This window comes from Aquila chrysaetos, chromosome 12 (assembly GCF_900496995.4).
Source record: "Aquila chrysaetos chrysaetos chromosome 12, bAquChr1.4, whole genome shotgun sequence".
Lineage (NCBI taxonomy): Eukaryota > Metazoa > Chordata > Aves > Accipitriformes > Accipitridae > Aquila > Aquila chrysaetos.
In genome coordinates, this window is record NC_044015.1 from 20,747,974 (window position 1) to 20,771,931 (window position 23,958).

Below are 23,958 nucleotides of genomic sequence, written 5' to 3' on the forward strand. Positions count from 1 at the left end.
AACAGTTCAAGTTCAAATGGATCATGGGAGGGATTAGTAAGAAAAAGCTTGTCTTTGAGCCTGTAGGTTTCTTAAGAGTTGTTAAAAAAAAAAAACAAACAAACCCAAAAACCAAAAAAACACCACCAAACCTTGTCAGCTAAAGCAATCTGTTTATCATCAAGGAACCACTTACCACTTCTCTACTGAGGTGTACTAGGATAGAGATGAGGGGCGTAAGCCATGGATCAGCACCTTTTTTGTTAGTAAAACAATAAAAAGATGGCTTATGCACTCAAAGCTTACAACCGGGAGGGAAGAAAGAGCCGAGTTTACACTAAATTCAGTTGATACTGAAATGCCTTACGTTCCCAAAACCTAAACAATTAATATAAGGTCCCACTCAACTAACCTTCTAGTCCTGAATATATCCAACCTACAGATAAGACTATAAACAATACTTCCAATTCCACGCATTTTCTCTTATTATCAGTAAAGGGCATTACACATTGTAAAGTACATTTAGCACTCAATGCTACATAACAGAGCTGATAGACCCTCTCAGCTTTCCTGATGTCTGCTGGGCCACTTGTTCTCAAAATGGTGTCAATGCCAGAGGAAAGCTGTGCTCTCTTGCTCTGTAACATTTGAAGATCTCTTTTTCCTAGTTGTTTTTTTTCTCCAGCTTTAATCTGTGATGATAAAAATATGACAGAGCTCTGCAGCATTAATTGCATTTCAGCGTGGCTTTTAAACCCTTCAGAGATGGATATATTTTTTAGCTGTTGAGGTAGCAGCCACATTACCTGCTGAAAGGCACGGCCCTTTGGCAATTTGGAAAGGTGGGGCAAGAGATACCTTAGTGGGAAAATCATGTCTGAGATAGATCCCTCAGATTCTTCAGAACTACATACTATGCCCTCTAAACAACAAAAACTCCATTTTTTCTGTTGTCATAACAGGACTAATAATTTGAGGATTTTGAGTAAAATACTTCTGGTGTTGTAATATCTGTCTAATGTTTAGCTGAAGCATACCTTCAGGGCAGTGAAAGCAACAACACAAGGGAGGGGAAAAGAACAAGCAGGAGACAGCTGTTCTGTACTGCCTAAATTCTCTGAGAAAAGTGGCCTTGAACTTCTCTTTACATTCTCTGCTGAGTCATCAAGCTATTTCTTCCTTCCTCTCCCTCTAAATAAGAGGAATCTCAAACTATTCTCCTGGAGAGGACTGGATTTTTAGTTTAAAATTAAAGTGTCGGCAATATGTGGTAATTCTTGTAAAGGACAGTCTATACAGGCAGTTCCTTCCAGTGACCAAACCCTAGATCTTTATTCTTACTGGCATTATCAAAAAATACCAATCTACTATATATGCTATTTCTTTTCTGAAGTACACTCATTAAATGACTACACTGTGAATTCTGCCATATTCCTGAGAAATTAATGTTTTGCTTAGAGGATAGCCTATGCACAGAACCTGCATGTTGAAGAGGCAATCAAATAATAAGGATAGTAGATCTTTTTTCTTCCCTCTCAAGTAGCAATCTTCTACTCTCATACATACAGTAAGAGCTGTTCAGTTTTCCTTTGCACTGTGTAAGCAGACAAGAGCATATGGCTCAGTCTCCAATATTCTGGTAAATGTTATTTCTCAGTTTGAAAATAATTCCCAAGGAAAGGCAAATAAGGTTCTGCTGAATGATTTAACTTTAAACGTTTGGGGTTTGTAGGTCTTTGTGTGAGATACTGTGAAAATTGGAGAGCGCTGTCTGGAATCATCCAATTAAAAATCTCTTTGATATGAAAGGATACTCCACTATTATACAGTTAAAAGAAATGGAAATATAGTAGCTTTGCTTCTGTAGAATATATTGATGAGTTGCTTTCAAGACCACCAGGTTGACAATAAATACCTAATTAGATAGTAGTCTGACTGTTTCATTTGTACTCACTTACAAACTCTGTGTGATGTGAAGACAATCAGTTTGGTTGTGGAATAAATTGTCTGAAATTTATTACTGAATTCACAAACTAATATGAGAGGAACATCATGTTGAAAAAATGTGCTGCCCCTTAACTTTAATTTCTGTGTTACTCCACTAAGTATTGAAACTTCAGAAAGAGGTTGTGCAAGGATAAAAATATATGATCAAAAGTCTAACAACAATAAACATATGCAAGAGGATAAGTAAGCAGTTCTAATACCAAACCTTAAGCAAACATTCAAATTTACTATAATATGAGGTACAGTCAAGGGGGTTGTGAAACTGAAGACTAACGTAAGTAATTATGACACTTCTAGTAATTTACCATTCATGAAAAAGAGACCAGCTAAAAGAGGCTTTCCTAGGGAAAAATATTTTGCCAGATTTTCTTTACTACACAAGGTTCAAATTCATGTCTGTCCTATATAGGTTTGATTTGATTTGCACAAGGCATGATCAAAGTCCTTAAGGAATTAAAAAAGTATAATACTGAGTAAAGGTGTTATTAGGTTCATTTTTACATCTGACATTACAATTACAACTATATCAATGCAAACCTTAGTTAAAAATTTGTCAGTGAAAGGCATCCTGCAGAAGACTATTTCTAGGATTGCAGGAGTTATGAAATCTCTTATCAATAGCTCCTGATACAGTATGCCAAATGGAGCATAAAAGCAATGACGTGCAAATGCACAGCTAATATAGCTAATGTTCTTGTTGTAGAATAAGTGTTAAGCAAATGCAAACAGTTGAAGTAGTTCATGTTACTGCAAGACTGTAGTCTTGCTAATAATTCAATAGGCTGTTCTAATTGCTACAGCTCAGCATAGTGTTTCTCTCAGTTCAAGGTCCCTTTAGCCTCTAACCACCTCACCTTGTACTTTTCCACTGAGCTACTGAGTAATGAAGGGCAGGAGAGAGGGCTGTTTTTTTGTTGATGATGCTGATCTTTTAAAAAGTGGGGTTACTTAGACATGATGCTCCACTTCAACTTATTATGCACTGACAGATTGGAAACATCAGTCAAAATAATTTGAGCCTTTTTTGTAAATCAAAATCAGCTCTGATAGGATGTTACGGATGCACGACTAACCAAATCCAACAGGTGTTAAAACTCAGATTTATTCTTCAGCAAAAGTTAGTTAGAAGTCTGGTAACATTTTATAAAACCACAGGCTCAATGATGTAAAGAGAATTAATACTACACGGCCGACTTAAGGATCCCCAAGATTTAAAGTGATGGCTCAAAACGCCCATATCACTCCCCTAAAAGCTGAGGGCTCTCTCCCTCGAGGAGTTACCTCGGGCGGTGCCCCGGCCCGAGGGGGAGTCCCGAACTGCAGACCCCGCTGCTCCGAGGAGGACTGCCAACGTGTCCTCCGGCGGGACCCCGTTTATACCCCTGTCGAATCTGACCTGTGGTCATTTAATTCTATTGGCTAGGAGGGTCACCTCGGTGTACCTGGTGCATCTCGATTGGCCAGTTCAAATTTCAACCTGCAGCCTCCAGGGTTTCCTTCCCCTTCTCCCTGCCTGGAGAAGTTTTGTTTCCTGCTGGCGGGATGGGGCGGGGGATGTACTGCCACATAGGAATAGAAGTACCTCTGCGGAGATGAGCTGCTTGTGGACCATCTTATCTTAGGGCAGTAAGTTTGAGCATTGTGTTATGAAACCGGACTCAGATACAAAATGATGACTAACATTCTCATCTGAAATGTGAATTTCCTTGGTTTGTTTTTTCCCCTGAGTTTAAATGAAAAAAATATGTACAGTAGTTTTCTCAGAATAAAAAGGTTTGAAACAGTTCGGTCAATGGGCTTTGCCATTTCAAAAATCAATAACAATCAGATGCAGAAGTTAAAAACTGCATCACTTTTAACAATCGACCTTCTCTCATCTTATCATGGCATAAAAGAAGGAACTTTTACCAAAAGTGTAATAGTGTGCTAGGTTGCTTTCCTTGGCTTTAAACAGCTGCACTAAAGGAGTACAGGAAGCATGGAAGAGGGTCAAGCATTAACCTTCCTATAGGCCTTCCTGTCTTAAAAAAAAACCTTAAGAGACCAGACAATACGCACAATGCAGTGAGAGAAGATAAATCTTTCCAGAAGTAGCATTTTGAGTAAAATCCTTCTGTCAAGAAAATATATCCAGAATATTATATTGGAATATTTTTCCTTTCACGTGAGGTTAATAATAGTACTTGTAATTTCAGACTCTCACAAAATAATATGTAAAGAACATAAAAAAATAATTTTCCTATTAGTATCTGTTCTGACTAAAGTAGCCTCATACAAACAGGATGCATAATCAGAATTTCAAAATAGATAGAATGACAATACAGATTATGCAAGGAAAATCTTCTTAGGCATGGTTTGGACCAAATACTGAGCTTCGAATTCAACAAAGTGTAGCTTTGTCATTAATTTTGACAGATGTTTGACCACTACTGTAATAATATAAAATTTAGGGGGCGGGGGTGGAATTTAAAAATCTGTGGTTTAGAACTTTTACATCATGTGTATTATTTGTATAGTGTCTAAAACAGTCCAGCTGTAGTAATTAGGCAGTGCTTCATTAAAAAATAAATAGTAGGGATAGTTATTCTTTAAAAATTGTCTTAAGGAACAACACCATCGGAAGGAGTACAGCTGGATGTTCCTGGAAGCCTAGTAATGATGACCAGGCTTCCTTTGTCACCCCAACTTACATGAATCCATTAAGATGGGTTTCAATCACACAGTGCTTGCATCACTGTAACTTATGTGAATGTATACGCTATGCTATGCTTTGGATAATGTATTAGCTTAAAAATGAACAGAATATCTACACAAACACATACATAAAGATCCTACAAAGTTGCTATAAAATTGTAAAATATCCCCAAGAACAGCAATGAGTCATGCGTCTCCAACTAGGGTATCATTCAGCAGACAAAAGTTGTCTCTGCTTGAGAATCGCAACCCTTGCCTGCATTAGAAACCATTCTCCTAAGATGCTGAAAACCAAGACAGGTTGTAGGACATATTGGATACATAGGTAAATGAGCTTGATTTTGTATTGAGAGAGAGAGAGAGAGAATATACCTACGACTCCAGAAAAGCCTTAAAAGAACTAAAAAGCTGTCTGACAACAGTGCACTTTCAGTAGCTCAGCAGGGCTGGTCTCCTTGGAGAGGAGAGAGGCCTGGTTCTTAAACAAAGGCAAACAAAGCAGAAAACATTTAAGTCATGCTTTAGCGTACATTTTTTACAAGATTAATTTCAAATACAGTATATTATGTATCTGCAAAAACACCATTAGCCTGACTATTTTATACTAATAGTAACTGCCATATTCTATCATGATTTTAGATAGGCATAAAAGAACAGTGAGGAACTCAAGGAAGAGAACAAAAAGATCAAAAATATTAAAAATTGCATCTTTCCATAAGTATGTTTACCTAATACAGTGACTCTTGTTGCCCTGCTGGGTATTTAAGCAATGGTATTTGAAGAGCCAGTGTAAGCCATGAAACATAAGTCAGAAAACAATTATCTCTCACTCAGATGTCTGCTTTCTTCTGAGGGGTTACACAGCAACTGAGAAATTCTACTGTCCTTTGGGTGAATCAATAACTAGAGATGTAACAGATTTAGAAAGATACACCAGAAAAATAGCATGCAATCTATTTCTTTTAATATAAGATACCTCTGCCTTTTTTCTACTATGCCTTTTTTAGATACACATGATGACATTCTTGCTTTGATATTTTTGCTATCCTTTATATAAAATGAGACAGATCAGTTAAATGATACCTTCTGAGAAAGAACCACCAAGAGAATGAAAAAAAAAAATTAAAAATCACCCTACTTAAATGTCTTTACTTCACTGGGAATTGTTTGTAGTGGAAAAGTAGTCTAAAAGGTCACTATACACAATCTTCAGTTCTTCTCTCTCAGCCCCAAATGGTCTTCCAGCCAAATGCTTTATATCTCCTAAAACATCTGCCTTTAGAAAACAAAACGATTTTAACTGAAAAAGGAAACAATGTTGAAAATAGTTGTTTAAAGAAAGTAAAAATACTTTACAAATACAGTAAGGTAGTTTCCATGGTAATTTTGTTGGTGATGGCATTGAAATGACACCTGAGTGTATTGATTTTTATATTAAGTTGATCTCTTTTCTATGTTTACTTTCCATGAATATTCTTGCTCTTTTAATGAATATTCATGAAGTGCATGGAACTGCAGTTGTAATGAAGCCAGTAGGTATTTGCCATTTACATTTCGAAGGCAATATCAGTAAGAACTACAGATACATTCAGCCTAGCATTTTGTTTTTAACAATGGGCAGATGAGGAAGGTAGGTACCCTTAGGTAAGAGTATAACACAGGGATACACTGATGATTGAATTCTTCTTGTACGACCTTTCTATATTTTGGTAGCCACTCAGCCTGTGGACAAGAACAGCAATCCAATAAATTTTAAATTAACAAGAGAAATTATTTGCAAAAGTTTTTTAGAATTAGTTTACCTCAGGATTCCCCTTCTCCCCCCTAAGTGGTGGATAAATGCAGGGGAAAAGAAAGATTTTATAATATTTTTGTGAGCATTCATATTATAAATCTGGTGCTAGCAGTTTTGCATCCCCACAGAGAAACATTCCATTTGAACTAACTAGACAATCAACCACAAGCAACTTCAACAAATTGCTCACAAGCAGGCAATGAGAGCTAGAGTAATATTTGCACACATTGCAAACTTTCAAATAGTTGAGACATCCCAATTTTCACAGATAAATGCTTTTAACTGGCTAGTAGATGACTTCTTGCACCATGGATAGCATTGTCATCTCTTAGGTTTCAGTGCTATGGTGATATATGAAGTATTCAGGAGAATGCAAATAACTGAAATTTCCTATGTATACTTTTTATTATAATATATACTATTTTAATGTAAAATTAAGAGAGAAAGAGAGAAAGACCTAATACAAGCAAAGATTTTGTCTGGGTCTTATTTTATCTCATCTTGTGTAACTTTACCAAGTTCCTTCCCCCCCCCCCCCCCCCGCCCTTTTTTTTTTTTTAAAACAATCTTCTTTAAGCTTGCTGTGCTGTACATGCAGCAACAAAAATCATGGACATAAACAATATATGAATAAGAACTACCAGTATCTAAATATCAGTCAAGTATGTATTCCAGCCCTTTTCTAAACTGCTCATTTTGTTCTGTCCTAAACAAATTTAAAAGTTGATTTCTTTTCTTTTCAGGCCTGGACAGGCTTTGGCTATTTGATCAGCATAATTTAGGAGGGATTGAAAGAGACATCCAAATGAGGAATTCTGCAATGGCTGCTTGCCAAGAAATCAATCAAGCGATCTCTTTCAAAGTCTATCACTAACCTCATTAAACTAGTGAGAAATGAAGCTGTGACTTTCTCAACCTCATTCCCTACAGGCTTCTGACACACTGAAGGGCTAATAGTGAGGAACACTAACCCTGCATCCCCCAGACATGCACTGAGAGGTCACTGGCTAGGCTCAGAGATACTATGCATCTAATAAGGTCACAGAGATGAAAATGGTTAATACCCCTTTAAAGACTTACATTATTTTCATGTAGTTTGCTATGTAAAAATCAAATTAACCTAAGAAAATGTCAGCTTCACCTTTCAGGCTCCCAGCCTTTATCTGGCTGCCAGTTACTACCATGATGGTTCGTCCTAATAAGTAGTAAACAACTGTTAGTAGGTGCCCTGAATCAGCAAAGGAAGAGGCAGACTGGCAGAAGCCTCTGTTTAAAGCACAGGCACTCTAGAAGATAAGAAAGCCCAAGGAAAGTGATAAGAAAGAATGCTATGTGTCTGGTGCATTATAATTGTGTTCTATTCACCTGGCTGCTGCAAGCAGGCATATATAAGGATTGCTACTACCTCTCTCATATTCAGCGTACCATTGTCTGATCATGTCCTGTTCTTTCCCACGTGATCACATGGATATGACTTCTCCTTAAAATGTCACACATGGAGCCACACTTCCAAGAGGAATAATAGAATTTATTTTCTAATAAGAGCATTAAACTTACAAACTACAGAAGAAATTGTCAAACAATTGGTATATACCAACAAAATCTCAAAGACCTACTTTCCTGAACTGTATAGCACCAAATGCCTGCTATAATTATTGCAGGTCTCTGAATTAAAAGATTTTTCAATACAGATGTTATAAAATATTGGTCCACCCACCAACTCTTAATATTCTGGAAAAGTTCCCTAACCTCCAGAGCCTTAGTAATTTTCCTTATAGATGAATTCATAATAAATTAAGAGTTAGTGATTTGATTAAAGACTTTCTAAGATGAAAAATGTTCTTTTTTTTGTGATTATAATGTTCATTCAATATGACATCCACTCACATGCTGAGGTCCAGCACAAGGCCTATGCTCTGTTTAAGACATACTTAATCCCAGAGGGCTCTCCTTGCATAAATCAGCTTGTTCTTCACATCTTGCAGCACTAAATCATGAGTGAACAATGTTATCAAGAGTCAGAATTAGACATCAATTCATTTAATGGAAGCATCTAAACAGCAGAGAAATATTGCTATATTAATAACCTATGACATATTGTGAATCATATTGAAGATTCAAAGGTTTCAGGAATATACTCCCTGAGCCACAAATTCTTGAGAGGCTTCCGAACATTTTGAATATAGATAGTCAAGATAATACGAATCTGCATACTTTTAACTGTGCTGTTATCCTGAGAAGAATATGCTAATTTCAATATGTTTCAGAGAAGCTCTCTTTAAAAGTAGGAAAATAGTTTGATCTTTCAATAGGAGTATTTCCTACTTAGGAGATTTTTTGTTGTTGTTTTTTTAATTAGACTAGAACATACAGGCATTCCTTTAGGATACACTTTTTTTAAAAATCACATCTTACTATAAATAAGAAACACTATATAAGAGATTAATCAACGTTAATCCCACACAATGAAATGACACAAGTTAAAGAAAAGTATAATGTGACAGATATATATTTTCCTGTTTAGTTGGTTTAACTAAACTTAACCTGGGCATTATATTCTGACCAGCCCAGTTGTGATACAGTATTTCACAAGAGAAGGACATAGGCATAAGTGGGTCCCAAAACTCTTTTCCATACTGATAGAAGAGAGAAGCTCTTAGAAGAAGGTGAGAATTTCATTTTCTCAGCACATGTACATCCAGGAAACCTTCACAAGAAATCTAAAATTTAAGGCTAAATCTTAAGCATTAAAAGTGTGTGTGGATGTGTGTGTTAAATTATCTTTTTTATCAGGTATTCAATAATAATCAGCATACTTTGTTTTCTGGTTCAAACCCAGGCTGGTTCAAAATGAACAACTCTATTTGCCTTATTTTTAATTAGCTTAGTAGTAAGATTTTGAAAATCTCTCTTTCAAATAAAGATGCAATAACCCAGAAAGAACGACACAAAAATGATCTATGCGTAACTGCAGCTGCAGGCATTATTTGGATTCAGATATCTTTACCATAGCTGAGGTAGAGGGTCATAGGCTGTGTTTTACCTCTCAATGAAGCTAAAACCAGAACTCTCTTTGATTTCACAGTATTATGAATAAAACTATAGTGAAAATTGCTGAACAATACTATCCTGAACAGCATGGATCCCAGTGTCCTTACTGGCATTGCTGTTGCTATATTTTTTTTTAATTATTATTTTATTTGGAGTAGTCTTCAGAAGTTCAGTCACAGGAAGTTATACAAGCGCCTAATATACTGTACGAGAAGAAAATACTTGAAAAAACTTAGGCAAGGCTTAAGAAAAGCATCTGCAGAAATATTTAGGTGAAAACTGGGACCCCAGCTCCCAAATTAACTTGAAATCTCTACTGAAGTTTCATTTAACACTGAAGGTACTTGTACTAGAAAGAAATATCAGTTTTTCACTATACTCATCTCCAAAGATTTGAATACGTAAATGTAACTCAGTTTCAGTAGCATTGCTCAGCAGCTTTTCACGTATATGCCTAGCTTGAATTAATTTTTGTAAGCTATTCCTAGTTTGAATTCATTTTCATAATGCTGTTCCAAGGGATATGAAAGATTATACATACTTAGAAGCATTCCTAAAATTGTTAATTTCCCAGGTTAGAAAGGGTTTTTTTCCCCTTTACTGAAAATTGGGCCTTTAATTTTTTGTTGTACCACTACTAGTTATGTACCACTATTTGGGGAACAATTTCAACAGCATGAGAGATTCCTCACTCTCTCCCTTGCTTCTTTCTTTCTATCCCATAATGAATGTTAGGGCATCCTCAAGAATCACATGCCAGGAAGATGAACACCTTTGGTCAAAACTGAAAAATGAACCTGGGCCTCTCATATCACAATTAATTACTATAGTATCATAGTGACCATTTCAAGAAAGGAAAGCCCTGCTTGGTTTACTTGGGACAAAGTTCAGCTTATCTATCAATCCCAAGAGGTTGAAAAATGAGATTTAACCCCTACCAACAAGGACTTGAACATTTAGAAAGTGACATGCAAAGGCACACTGAGGGGCTGCTCCTGGTGCAAGGGCACCATGAATTCCATCTAACGTTGATATATGGTCTTATTTTCTCTGGAAACCAGAATGCAGGTGTAACAGGAGAGGAGATGGAGACCAGTGAACATGTGAGAATCTAGTGTTACAGACTGCATTAGCACCTGGGCTGCCATAAAGAGTTCAGGGCCTCAGAAGCCATGAAGCACTGTGAAGTTTCCCAGTATAAGCGGTGTCTCCCAACAGGTCTCAGATAGAAGTCTCCTACTGGCAACCTGGCACCCCACTTTAAGGCATTAGCTCACCTATGGTCTGTTCAAGGAGCTGATGTGCCTCACACTATACCTAAAAGTGAGGTGTTACAACACCCCACATTCCAGTGACTGTCTTTTTTAGGAATAAGTCTCAACAGAAACAAGAAAAGCTGAGAGAAACAGATGCAGGAACACACAAAAGTGGTGAGATAATACTAGAGAGCATGCTAAGCAGTGATCTCTCCTGCTGAACTGCTCCTGCTGTCAAGCTTTTAGTAAGCCCTAAAGCAGACGAAATCTGTAATACAGGGCAGACTTTCCACTGATGGTAGCTGGAAGTGCAGGCATAACCAGAAGGGAATATACAGCCTTTGCTGAAAAAAAGTATGTAGTAATAATTAAAATAGTAGTATATAAAAGTAGTTAGTAAGTCACAGAAAAACTCAACTAAATGTGACACATTTTCCAATGTAAAAGCCCTGTCCAATGTAAATGTTACACTTCTGTTGCACTTGTGTTTTTTTCAAAAGAGTTAATTTGTCTTTGTCCTAAATGCTCACAGATACCAAGGATATTTCGTAAGATTTCAGATTACTTCCTGTCCAACATAAGCTTTATTTCCCAAAATAAGCACAACTAGAGAGACAGGTGGTTTAGGAAACAAATCAGAGCCAGTGCAATTACAGCAAGACTTGACTTGCCTTCAGAATGTAGCCTGGCTATCTGCAAAACAGATTCTAATTTAAATCCTAGTGGGAAACTAAGAATTAGAAATGGTTATCACTAACATGCTGTTCCTGTGCGTTACTTGATTTGGATTTGGACATGCAGCATTAGGATATAACTGGGTGAGAGAGTATAAATATATTAGCATAGTGCCTACCTTTATTTTACTTTTGCACATTCTTGCACATCCTCAACTTTACTCATGTAAATACACTGAAATCAAAGGGACTATTACTGCGATTAAGGTTAAGCAGATGCTAACATGACTGACAAAATTGGACCCCTAAAAAACATATGGTTTCAAATCAAAAGGAGTAAACCCAGTCACCTCTGCTTTCTTTCTCCTCCCCTCATTTCTTTGAATTTTCTTTACTTTCACAATCTCCTTTTGTAACAGCACCCATGGCATATATGCTGCATGCCAAGGCGACAGCCTTGTATGTTATTTTCTTTTTGCAAAACTACTGATTAAAGGGCTGAACTCGGTATTATATGTAGGGAAACACAGCTGAACATGTTTAATTTCTGTAACTGTGAAAACAGCTGTTATGCATGGATTAGGGTGTGTATGTCTTAGAAGTTATATCTTCATTTAACAAAGAATATATAACCCTGTGCAAGACACTTATTCATCACCTTTATAAATGACTGCAAAAAGCAGTGATGTATCTTGTGGCCCTCTCTGTGTCCTACACCTGTAACATGCTGAATCAGAAGTCTGTAGCTAGTACTATTACCAGCTTCAATGATCAAGCTAGGCAAGCAGCTCATGCTGAACATATCCTTTGCCCCATACAAGCCCCCAGTCCCACCAGCAGCCAGTGGCCCTTCATCACCAATACCAAGCATAGGCAAGCCATTTGAATATAAACTTTTCTTCAACTTGATGACCCTGCTACCTGAATCTTAACACCAACACCAGCTCTAATCTCTTATCCTTAGTTTAGTGATATTTTCTCAGCCCAAACCTAAAAGGTTGTCAAGTGGGACATGTAGCCTCAGGTCTTAGATTAATGTAATAGCCCCTTTCTGAATTCACACATTATTCTACCTGATTTGTATCTGCAGTCCAATGTTCCAATCTTAAATCTACTCCATACACTCTTTCTAGTAACAAAAATTGGCCTTTACCACCACTTCTGAAACTGTACCTCACTCTCCGTTAGCCCGAATTTCTTCTTCCCTTTACTGTATTCTACCCAGCCGTTGAAGTCACAGACCTAAGTGCTGGCAGGTACCTGTCAGCGTCAGTCCTTAGCTTAGCCTGGCAGCACCTTTTGAATATATGGCTCACTCTGAATTATATCCATATCCCACGCACTGCCCTACACTGCTTTATACCAGCGCTTCCTTCCTTCACTTCATCTGCAAGCACCTTGCTTTGAATTAAAAGATGCATCTGAGTATTTTAACCTCTGCTGAGACAGCCTCAACCTTTCCCCTACAGTTACCACTTTTTGACCCTCTAGCTAAAAGTAGCAGTGTAGCTCACCCAAGAAGCTTCAAAAATCATAAACTTATCCAAATTATTTTCTAACTTAAAAGTATTATGTTTTATTATGCGGGGTGGGGGAAATCAAACTCTTTTACTTTCATTTGAGAGACAAAATCATACAAAACACTGACATATTGCTCCATCACTTCCAAACAAGAGCACCATTTCAACCTGCCCTGTTCTGCTGTTTTTCTTGAAATCAAATAAAATTATTTCAGTAAGAGAGGGAGTATATGCTGTCATAGTACATCTGAAAATAGTGTGTACATTGGCCAGCAATGAAGAGGGTTACAGCTGAAATGCAGTAGAGATGTTTTGCTGCAAAAACTCATTCAGAAGGCATTTGCCAAGGAACAAGTCATAAAGCCTTTCCTTGAATTCCTGAAAGATACCTACAATTACAACAGCAGGCATATTGCTTCTGAAGTCTGCAGTCACAGGTTTTCCTGACTTTTAGAACTACCCAATAGCTAATCCCAGTTCTGAGTGCAAGTGCCTATGCTTGTTAATTGTAGTCAGCCCTGGAAATTCACAGACTGAATGTTCTTCCTAGTAATTCCGCTTCCTCTCTTCCAGTGTCCTTAGGGTATAGATGTGTACATTAATATGTATTGTCATTAATTCCTCAGTTTGAGGATGACCCCTCTGGCCCCAGACCATATTCTAATTCTCTGTGTATTTGAAGAAGAGGTACAGGCTAGGCCTCTAGTAACCAAAACATGATCAATAATTATGTGGTTTGATTACAGTTCAAGTCTAATATAAAAAATATCCTAGATTTGGATTTACTTTATAGAATAGGTAAGAATCTTACCAATCTGCATGGCTACATGGACATTGGTGAAGTTTTGCTACTATGCCATCTTAGAACCTGCCACTTCGGATGGCTATGAAATGCATATATTATGATTTTTTAAAATGCTGAGTGTACATTGTCATGCAGAATATAATTTAATTGTTGTATCTGGTATGAAGATATCTAGGTAGCTTCAGAGTAAACAAAGCATAATATGAAACCTGAATTAAAGTAAAACTCTCTCATGGAGTAATATATGTCTTTTCTTATTAACACAATGGCAAAAAAAAGGATTTTGATGTGATGGAGTTTAAAAAATCAGAAACACTGACACTGCATTATAAATGATCCTATCTCTCTTTTTACTTTATATTCATGTAGTCTTAAGAATTTGTGATTTTTCATCTCCAGGCATCCTTAAGTATGCTTGAGAACTAGAATAAATGCAAACTTAGAAGGCTTCTTGAACCTTAAGACCAAGGTCACTAAGAATGCACTAGGAAATTCCATTAAATTCCTCATGCACATTCTCTATTGTCATTTCAGCACATTTATGATAAGAATGCAGAACTGCCTGCTTTCAACGATGCTTCTACTTGCTATCTACTGGCTTGCCTGTCTCTATTAATAGTACATCGGATTTCAGAGGATAATACAGTCTGAAATGAAACTATCTCAGGATTAAAAAGATGATTCTCAAACATTAATTTAAAATATGAAGTAGAACTATTTGTTTTTAGCTTAAAAATTATTAAGGGGATTGGATTTAATGTGCTAATTTAACACGTCACAGTGATTTTATAAGCTGTAAATTTTCTTTCCAGAACACCTTGCTTCTGTTCCTTGAAGAAAACATTCCCTCTTTCATTTATCTGGATGTGAACTCTATGTGAAGATAAATTACACACCACATGGCACCCCCCACCTTCTGATACAGCAAGCTTAGAACTAAATTAACAGAAAGAGCATAACATGTTAATAAAAAAGGGCAGGAACTTGGTTTTATGGATTATGCAGAGCAGTTATAATGAACCAGAGGATCGCAAGTATTTTGTCATGTATTTTGCATTCAACGAGACAGCCAAACAACCACTTTCAAAAAAGGAAGTCTACTGTTCATTTCTGCGGGTAAATATTTTAAAGCACTTATCTGATTTAGGATCACAAAACCCTAAATGAAAATCAGTATGGTTTAACATGAATTACTTAGTGCCTTGTTTTCAAAGGTAATTATGAATTAAGAGACACAGATAAGCATCCAGTGGGATCTTCTAAATACCTGACTGTCATTGTTTTCTACATGTAAATATTTTCTCTACATGTGGGGCAGAAAAGGAGGGAAAAAGAACAGTAGGTCAGTTAGATCTCCAAAATCTCACCCTATCTCAGCATAATTAAATTAGCTACAATAAAAGACTACAACTTGAAACACAGCAATATACGTGACATTAAAATGCAAGAGTAAATTGATCCCCGCAATGAACTACACAACAATCCAGACACATGAAAAGGATCAGGATATGACATGATACTGATATCATATCATACACAATGTGGTCTAAGAAGCCAGCACAGGTATTAGTCCTTTGACCTTATTCCCTAAGAAGCATTTTTTTCAGGGCAAACTAAATATAAATCTTGAAGCCACAGAAATATAACAGCTCAAGGTTGTGCAAGTAACACTCAAACTACACACTCAAGAATCATAGTTTAAAATAACTTGATGAACCTGATTAGATTATGCTCCATCATGTGCATAAACCCAGAGCACCTAACACATATTTTTGAATTAAAAGTGCTGTCTCTAACCATTTGATACCAATGTTTCATAAGGCTTCTTGGTTGCCAACAATCGCATCCATCTGTTATGCTGGCAGCATGCTCAATCACAAGGTGCTTGGATCTTTTCATTTTAGGCATCATTGCCAGAGAAATACAAAAACTTTGAACTGACAGTGTGAATGCCTTCAGAAAGTACCTGTTAAAAGCTATCTGGATGGGACAATACAACATCGGGGAGAAAATAAAGAACAGAGGAAAGATTTTAATAACTCTAACAAAAGTCATACCTTTGCTTGAAGAAGTGAGCAAACATTGAAAAGCATCATTACTAGTTGTATTGGGTCTGGCTGAGATGGAGTTAATACTCCCCACAGCAGCCCTCATAGCGCTGTGCTCTGCATTAGTAGCTAGAAAGGTGTTGATAACACACCGTGTTTTGGCTACTGCTGAGCAGTGCTGGCACAGCATCAAGGCTGTCTCCCCAACATTTTTGCCACCCCTCAGTGGCAGGCTGGGGCAGGGCAAGATCTTGGGAGGGGACATAACCAGGACAGCTGACCTAAACTAACCAAGCAGATATTCCATACCATATGACGTCAGCTCAGATATAAAAGCTAAGTAAAGGGAGATGGAAGGGGGGCATTTTTGTCTTCCGGAGCAACCACCACGCGTACTGAAGCCCTGCTTCCCAGGAAGTGGCTAGACATCACCTGCTGATGGGAAGTAGAGAATAATATCATTTGTTTTTCTTTGCTTTCGCGCGCAACCTTTGCTTTCACTTTATTAAACTGTCCTTATCTTGACGACGAGCCTTTTGTTATATTTTCTCCCCCCTGTCCAGCTGAGAAGGGGGAGTGATAGAGCAGCTTTGGTGGGCACCTGGCACCCAGCCAGGGTCAACCCACCACACTAGTCAACAATAATGCTTAGCAATACTTCCCAAGGGAGACATATTGGAAATAACAGCACTACCTTATATTTCTTCCACAGGGCTTAAAAACCATCTTCTGACTTCTCTCTCACATGTGTGCATATATATCTATATAACTGTACATACATATAATGAGGGCAGGGAGGCTCTACAAAGAGATCTGGACAGGCTGGATCGATGGGCCGAGGCCAATCGTATGAAGTTCAACAAGGCCAAGTGCCGGGTCCTGCATTTGGGTCACAGCAACCCCATGCAGCGCTACAGGCTTGGGGAAGAGCGGCTGGAAAGCTGCCCAGCAGAGAAAGACCTCGGGGTGCTGGTTGACAGCCGGCTGGATATGAGCCAGCAGTGTGCCCAGGTGGCCAAGAAGGCCAATGGCATCCTGGCCTCTATCAGAAATAGTGTGGCCAGCAGGAGCAGGGAGGGGATTGTTCCCCTGTACTCGGCACTGGTGAGGCCGCACCTCGAGTACTGTGTTCAGTTTTGGGCCCCTCACTACAGGAAAGACATCGAGTTGCTGGAGCATGTCCAGAGAAGGGCAACCAAGTTGGTGAGGGGCCTGGAGCACAAGTCTCATGAGGAGCAGCTGAGGGAACTGGGGCTGTTCAGTCTAGAAAAGAGGAGGCTGAGGGGAGACCCTATCGCTCTCTACAACTATCTGAAGGGGGGTTGTAGTGAGGTGGGTGCTGGCCTCTTCTGTCAGGTGGCTGGAGATAGGACGAGAGGAAATGGCCTCAAGTTGAGGCAAGAGAGATTTAGTTTAGGTATTAGGAAAAATTTCTTTACTGAGAGGGTTGTCAAACGTTGGAATGGGCTGCCCAGGGAAGTGGTTGAGTCACCATCCCTGGAGATATTCAAAAAGCAAGTGGACGGGGTACTTCAGGACATGGTTTAGTGGGCTTGGTTAATGGTTGGACTTGATGATCTTGAAGGTCTTTTCCAACCTAAATGATTCTATGATCCTATGATAATATAAATACACATGTACCAAGTATATACATATGTATAGCATACATATATATTGTACACACACATATAATAACAAGATGTGTATAAAATATATATACACACATAATTGTTACTGACAAGCCCTCTGTGGTCCACTACAACTACTGAGGAGCAAAACCTACTGTGCTATGAAGTCTTTTCTTTTTTTTTTTTTTTTGAAGGGGGAGGGGGAATTTGCACAATGCTTCTGCATAACAGAACACATTTTCCTGCACAGTTACAGGGGAACATGCCACACAAAACAGTATGGCTCTTATTAAGAGCAAATCCATTAAGACAAGTTCTCTATCTTCTAGAAAACTATTGCAGCTCCAGCCTTGAGTCTTTCTTCCAGGAGAATTAGGAAAAGGTCTTCACCTGGGCAACAATTTTTCCAGCCTTCATTACCCACAGCTTGAAAATGCTTACCAGAAAATGGAAATGGGCCTTCCTCTTAAGGGGATTATCCTGTGTGGTATTTATAGCTTGCCCTAGATATCTCTCCTCCTTTCTGCTCTTTATTGACAGAGCATCCTCATTTGTGCTTCAGATACATTAATTTGAGGCAATATGGGCCTAATTTTATGCATAGCAATGTAGACACAGGTAATGTTTTACTAAGGTGCCCAGGGATCTCACTGAAGACCTAAAATGAAGCTATGCAGGGAGAGTAGACTATTTTATCAGATCTGAATCCTGTGAAAACCAGGGAATCCTATGGCCAAACAAATAGTGTGTAATGGCATTAAACAGAAAACAAAATCATTCCAGTCAGTAAGGACATGTGTTCTGCTGTTCTGGGGTTTTTTTTCTTGTACTTCTCCTTTTCTCTGATGTGACAAACTTATTCCTTATAAATACTATAAGAAAATTAGTCTTAATCATTACTTCTCCTCAACCCATGTTTCAATAATATCTCTAGGGAGTTAACTAGCATATATTGGACTAGTCTGAAAGTGTTACATAGGCATATCACAATATTGGTTTATTTTTCTTGCTACCCACAAGTATATTATTTCAGAATTATTTAAGCAGGGAAATCTCACTGGGTTTTGTGTTATTTCTGTGCAAGTATCAAGAGATCCTTAAAATATTTTATCAGCTATAAAATTTGTTATCAGGCATGCCAAATAATTTTCAGATGAATGCATTTCCCTTTATTCCACTAAACAAACTCCACCTAGTTACCTCCTGAATTTTAGCCTGCACAGAAATCTGACCCAGGGTGATTTTTCACTAGTCTATAGCAATATGTTTAACTGTATGGAATTGTCTAGGTGGAACAGCAGCCCCTCCAACATCACTTTTTTAATAAGCCTGCTTCAGCATCCTACAGACATGGTCTACAAAGGCATAGTTCTCAAGAGTGAGGAGGTATGGACAGAAAAGGACAGAGGTGTAATGTATCTCTGCAGAAGGGCACATCAGTAGGGAGCCCCTGGAAAGAAAGGAATACCAGTAGGACTAGGCTTGGAGGTGAGGTTGGAAGCAGTGGTAAGAAGGCAATGGCCAAGTGAATGACCACAGTACCCTCAACAAGAGACAATCCCCAGCTTTGGCAGGAAGCACCTGCCCAGCTCTCAGGGATTGCCATGTGAAGGAAACAATGGCGAAGGACTGAACGGCAGCTGGGCAGCTCCCTACTGCAGATCCCTGCCCTGTCTGACCAGAATCTGCTCACTAGTGCTCCATTCCCCTCACCCAGGCCTGCCCCCACTGCTTCTTCCTGGCAGTGCTCCCAGCAGATAATCCGAAGCAACATACTCCTGCCTCAGGATACGTACCCTACTATGCTCAGGGCACGCTTCTAAATTTTAGAGCTGTCACCGTAAAGCATGTTAGCGGAAAAGTTATATTTATTCCTCCAAGAATCAATGTACAGATGTAAAAGATAGATAAATCACACTTTATCAGATTTCTTTAATGAACTGTCAGCCAGCCATGAGCAGATATAGACATAGCAAAATGTTCTGTTCAGTGTTTTGTGTTGTTAACTAAAAATAGAAAATTATTTTGCTAGCACTGATCCTGAAAATATTTTTCTATTCCTTACAAATGGCACAATATAGCAGAAGTCTGCCACCCTTAAAAACAGTTATAGTAAAACAACTTTAACCACAAAATATGTGACAGAACAGTTTCTCCAGGTCTAATAGTTTGACAAGCTATATCAAAGCAGACTTGTACATGGAAGTGACCAGTATTTTTGCTATACTGTGCAGTCATAGAATCAAAGATAAAAACCCTGGGAATACAACATTTACTCATATACAGTATGCATTAAACACGTGAGTTTACCCATACTTATTTATCACTTCTGTAGTGATATAGTTTTAAGTTTTCCCTCCATCCATTCCCTAGGTTTTTTATTTCATTTACATATTTAAATTTCTGTACAAAAGGAAGATGTTATGGACCTCTTGCTCTATCCTATGAGACCGTTACTCCTCTCTGTAGATATATCTAACAGTCTTCCCTACTAGCTTTATTTAACCTGTTTTCAAGTTAAGGCATGTATGCTTCAGAGCTCTCTTACAATGATTTTAATAATCTTAGATTATACATTTGTCTATGATGTAATCTTCTTCTAGGTAATACCTTTCTTTACTATTTAACCTAAAAAGTTAAATCTGTGGGAAGATTCTACAGAGTGTTAGTATCCAAATGTATTTTACTGGAATTTCAGATCTGTCCTAAAGTTCACTATTTGCGAAGTTTTACACCTGATAGGGGTATACTTGATGTAACTCACAAGATGGCTAGCTAAAAAAAAAAATTTGAGCCATGGTGATTCAGTCTTCCAGTAGTATTTTCAGTGCTCCTGAAGCCATGATAGCCACAAAAGAGCTTCTTTAAAAGTTTGTCTATTTTCCCATTTTCCCTATCGATATTAGTAGGACTGAAAAAAAAAAAAAAGTTACCTATTCCTACAATTCCTGCTTCTCTCCAAGCTTACTGAATGTACATTTCTCCAAATATACATCTCCATAAGCTAAACAGATTTGCAGCACTACCTCTTTCAGCCAGTAAGTTTTCCTTGTATTCCATAAAACCTGTTCCCTAAGACTATTTATTTTTGTTTGTTTTCCACTAAAATTTGCTTGCTTTCAAATAATTGTAGGATCACAGTTTTGGATAATAGAGAAGGCAGAAGTTTTCAAGATGCATTTGCTAGATATATTACCTTATGCCATGACACAGTGGAGAAATTGTAATACTTACTGTCAGCTGAATGTCTTCCATGTCAGGTGAAAATTCCCCCTTTCCTTGAATACAGGCTGAATCATGCCCCTAAAAATGAGTTTCTTTTTTAGAGCTTCAGGTTATCTAATTGTGCTGAATGGATACAGGCACAAGGCCTCAGTAAAGCTGTCTATGACAAGACAATTTTGCAAAACGTTCCTAAGTATTAGTTTCCTTTTTATTTCTTCCTCTGCACAGTCTGCCCAAAAAAGACTAAATTCATAGGAACAAAGCTCAATATTTTCACATTCACTTATAGATGCTCAGGTTTTGCCTTTCTAGAAAAGTCCTAGTGAATATGCATATCAGAAGAGCAAATGAGCAGTGTTTAGAACCCCTACACTCAGTTTAGGAAGCACCTTGCTTTACCAGCTGTCACTGAGAGACTGAGCCCTGTGGGAAGAATTCTGTTCTGTCTGCAGCACTTCTCTCAGCTGTTTGGCCATGGGCTGCATCAAGGAGCATCCTCGCTGCTAGCCACATTACAATCTCCAATGAGAACTGATCTAATTTCAGCAAGAATGGGCTTTATCTCTTTGCTGAATGTGACTGGAATAGATGAAGACAGTCAGGTCCCTACATAGTCAATGCCTGCAGTGCCACCCAATAGCATATAATTGCAAATACAGCAGCAATGGAATATTCCGATACAAGCTTGTAAAGGAATAAGAGATTTCTTAGCAAGCAAAAGTGCTTCATGGTATCAGGTACAGATTTTGTTTGATGATACAACTACAATATACAGTGTTAGATGTCACAAAGTGACAGTAAAATCTAAGAAAGTTGATCAAACCAGAAAAAAAAATGGTTTGCATTAGAATAGAATACTTCAGCTAAACTAGTGAAACAGTAATAAATATTTCATTTTAAATACTATTTTTAAGATTAATTCTTTGGGGTTTCATGCAATTACTGCAGCTTTATAATTTCCACTTATTTGAAGCAATGTGCCACAGAATCTTCACTTCATATAAGAAGCTCAGTGTATGAAAGCCTCAGTTTACTCACCACAGAACAGTTCTTAATCTATAAGTCAGCCAGCTTGTTGATTGCTGTCTTTATGAACTTCAAATTATATGGTTCTCTTCTTAGTCTGGAGGAAATAAAACTGTGATGGGTTGACCCTGGCTGGTTGCCAGGTGCCCACCAAAGCCGTTCTATCACTCCCCCTCCTCAGCTGGACAGCGGAGAGAAAATATAACAAAGAGCTTGTGGGTCGAGATAAGGACAGGAGAGATCACTCACCACTTACCGTCACGGGCAAAACAGACTCAACTTGGGGAAAATTAACTCACTTTATTACAAATCAACCAGAGTAGGGTAATGAGAAATAAAACCAAATCTCAGAACACCTTCCCTCCACCCCTCCCTTCTTCCCGGGCACAACTTCACTCCCGGATTCTCTACCAACCCCCCCCAGCGGCAAAGGGGGACGGGGAATGGGGTTTACGGTCAGTTCATCACACGTTGTTTTCTGCTGCTTCATCCTCCTCAGGGGGAGGACTCATCACACTCTTCCCCTGCTCCAGTGTGGGGTCCCACCCACGGGAGACAGTCCTCCACGAACTTCTCCAACGTGGGTCCTTCCCACAGGCTGCAGTTCTTCACGAACTGCTCCAGCATGGGTCCTTTCCACAGCGTGCAGTCCTTCAGGAGCACACTGCTCCAGCGTGGGTCCCCCACGGGGTCACAAGTCCTGCCAGAAAACCTGCTCCGTGGGCTCCTCTCTCCACAGATCCACAGGTCCTGCCAGGAGCCTGCTCCAGCGCGGGGTTCCCACGGGGTCACATCCTCCTTCGGGAACCCACCTGCTCCGGCGTGGGGTCCTCCACGGGCTGCAGGTGGATATCTGCTCCACCGTGGACCTCCATGGGCTGCGGGGGGACAGCCTGCCTCACCATGGTCTTCCCCACGGGCTGTAGGGGAATCTCGGCTCCGGCGCCTGGAGCATCTCCTCCCCCTCCTTCTTCACTGACCTTGGTGTCCGCAGGGTTGTTTCTCTTACATGTTCTCACTCCTCTCTCCGGCTGCCGAATTCCGCCCATCCCAACTTTTTCCTTCTTAAAAATGTTATCACAGAGGCGTTACCACTATCGCTGATTGGCTCGGCCTTGGCCGGCGGCGGGTCCGTCTTAGAGCCGGCTGGTATTGGCTCTCTCTCGAACACAGGGGAAGCTTCCAGCAGCTTCTTACAGAAGCCACCCCTGTAACCCCCCCCGCTACCAAAACCTTGCCACACAAAACCAATACAAAAACAATTCACCTTTTGTAAATACATTCATGAATTTTGAACACAAAAATATGTATATAGTCTGTCATTACCTTAAGAAAGCATATAGTGCATAAAAATTAAATTCAGAACATGACCCCACCACTTTGACTACTGAAGCTGTATTTTCCAGCAACAAGATTGTTTTACAAATATTGTACATTAGTGCCAGTGTGAAATGATGTCAGTGTATGGCTATACAGTAAGACCCTGTAATTCAGAAAAATTAACTATGTTCTTCTGCAGCGTGACAGCGAGCAATGAAGATTGATAGTAACTGAGCACGACATCTAATTTCAGCAGATTTTAGACCTTTCACCTGTCACATGTAGGAACACAGAATTGTTTTTTCTTCCTTAAAAATAAAAGACAAGTTGCCCACAAAACATTTATATAAATTTCAAATATCAAGTTCAATTCACTAATCAGATTTTTTTAATAAGAATGAACAATGATAATTATTAGACAGATCCATAGAAAAGAATATAATAAATTGTAAACTGAGATTTCTTTTTTTTTTTTTTCCTTCTTTTTTTTTTTTTTATAGCTGCTTTAACTTGCAGGAGATGAACATATATCTGAATCACAGATAGAAGGAATTGGGACATATATCCAGAGAATTTTATGTGGAAAAACTGATAGAGCTGATCAACTCCCAGTTTCAAGTTTAAGGAATATATTGCTTTTGGCATCAATCTTAGATTAGGCAACATTACGGTACAGGTTAAAGGTATCATAAGATGTGCATTAGTAGATTTTCAAGGCTTTCATCACAGAGATGAGAAGAAAGCAGTCTTGTAAGTCAGTGCATTACATTCCACAATTAATTATCTACATGTGTAAAATTTTAGTCTAAATTAGCTGGACAGGATAAAAGCATCGATACTTTTATGACCTCCTGGGCTCTTCTACTGATGACATAAATTTTTGTCTTTTAACAGTTATGAAGTCAGCATTTACTATGCAGGACAGACTTG

At 38.6% G+C, this 23,958-nt stretch overlaps 1 long non-coding RNA gene across 3 annotated transcripts in view; it reads right to left on the reverse strand.

Moving 5' to 3' along the window:
• The window catches only part of LOC115349440, a 174,327-nt gene that overhangs the window by 28,930 nt on the left and 121,439 nt on the right, over positions 1 to 23,958 (reverse strand). For all 3 annotated transcript variants that reach the window (XR_003926083.1, XR_003926084.1, XR_003926082.1), the window contains one exon: positions 21,721 to 21,805. This is a non-coding gene — a long non-coding RNA (uncharacterized LOC115349440). The remainder of the gene's footprint in view (positions 1 to 21,720; positions 21,806 to 23,958) is intronic.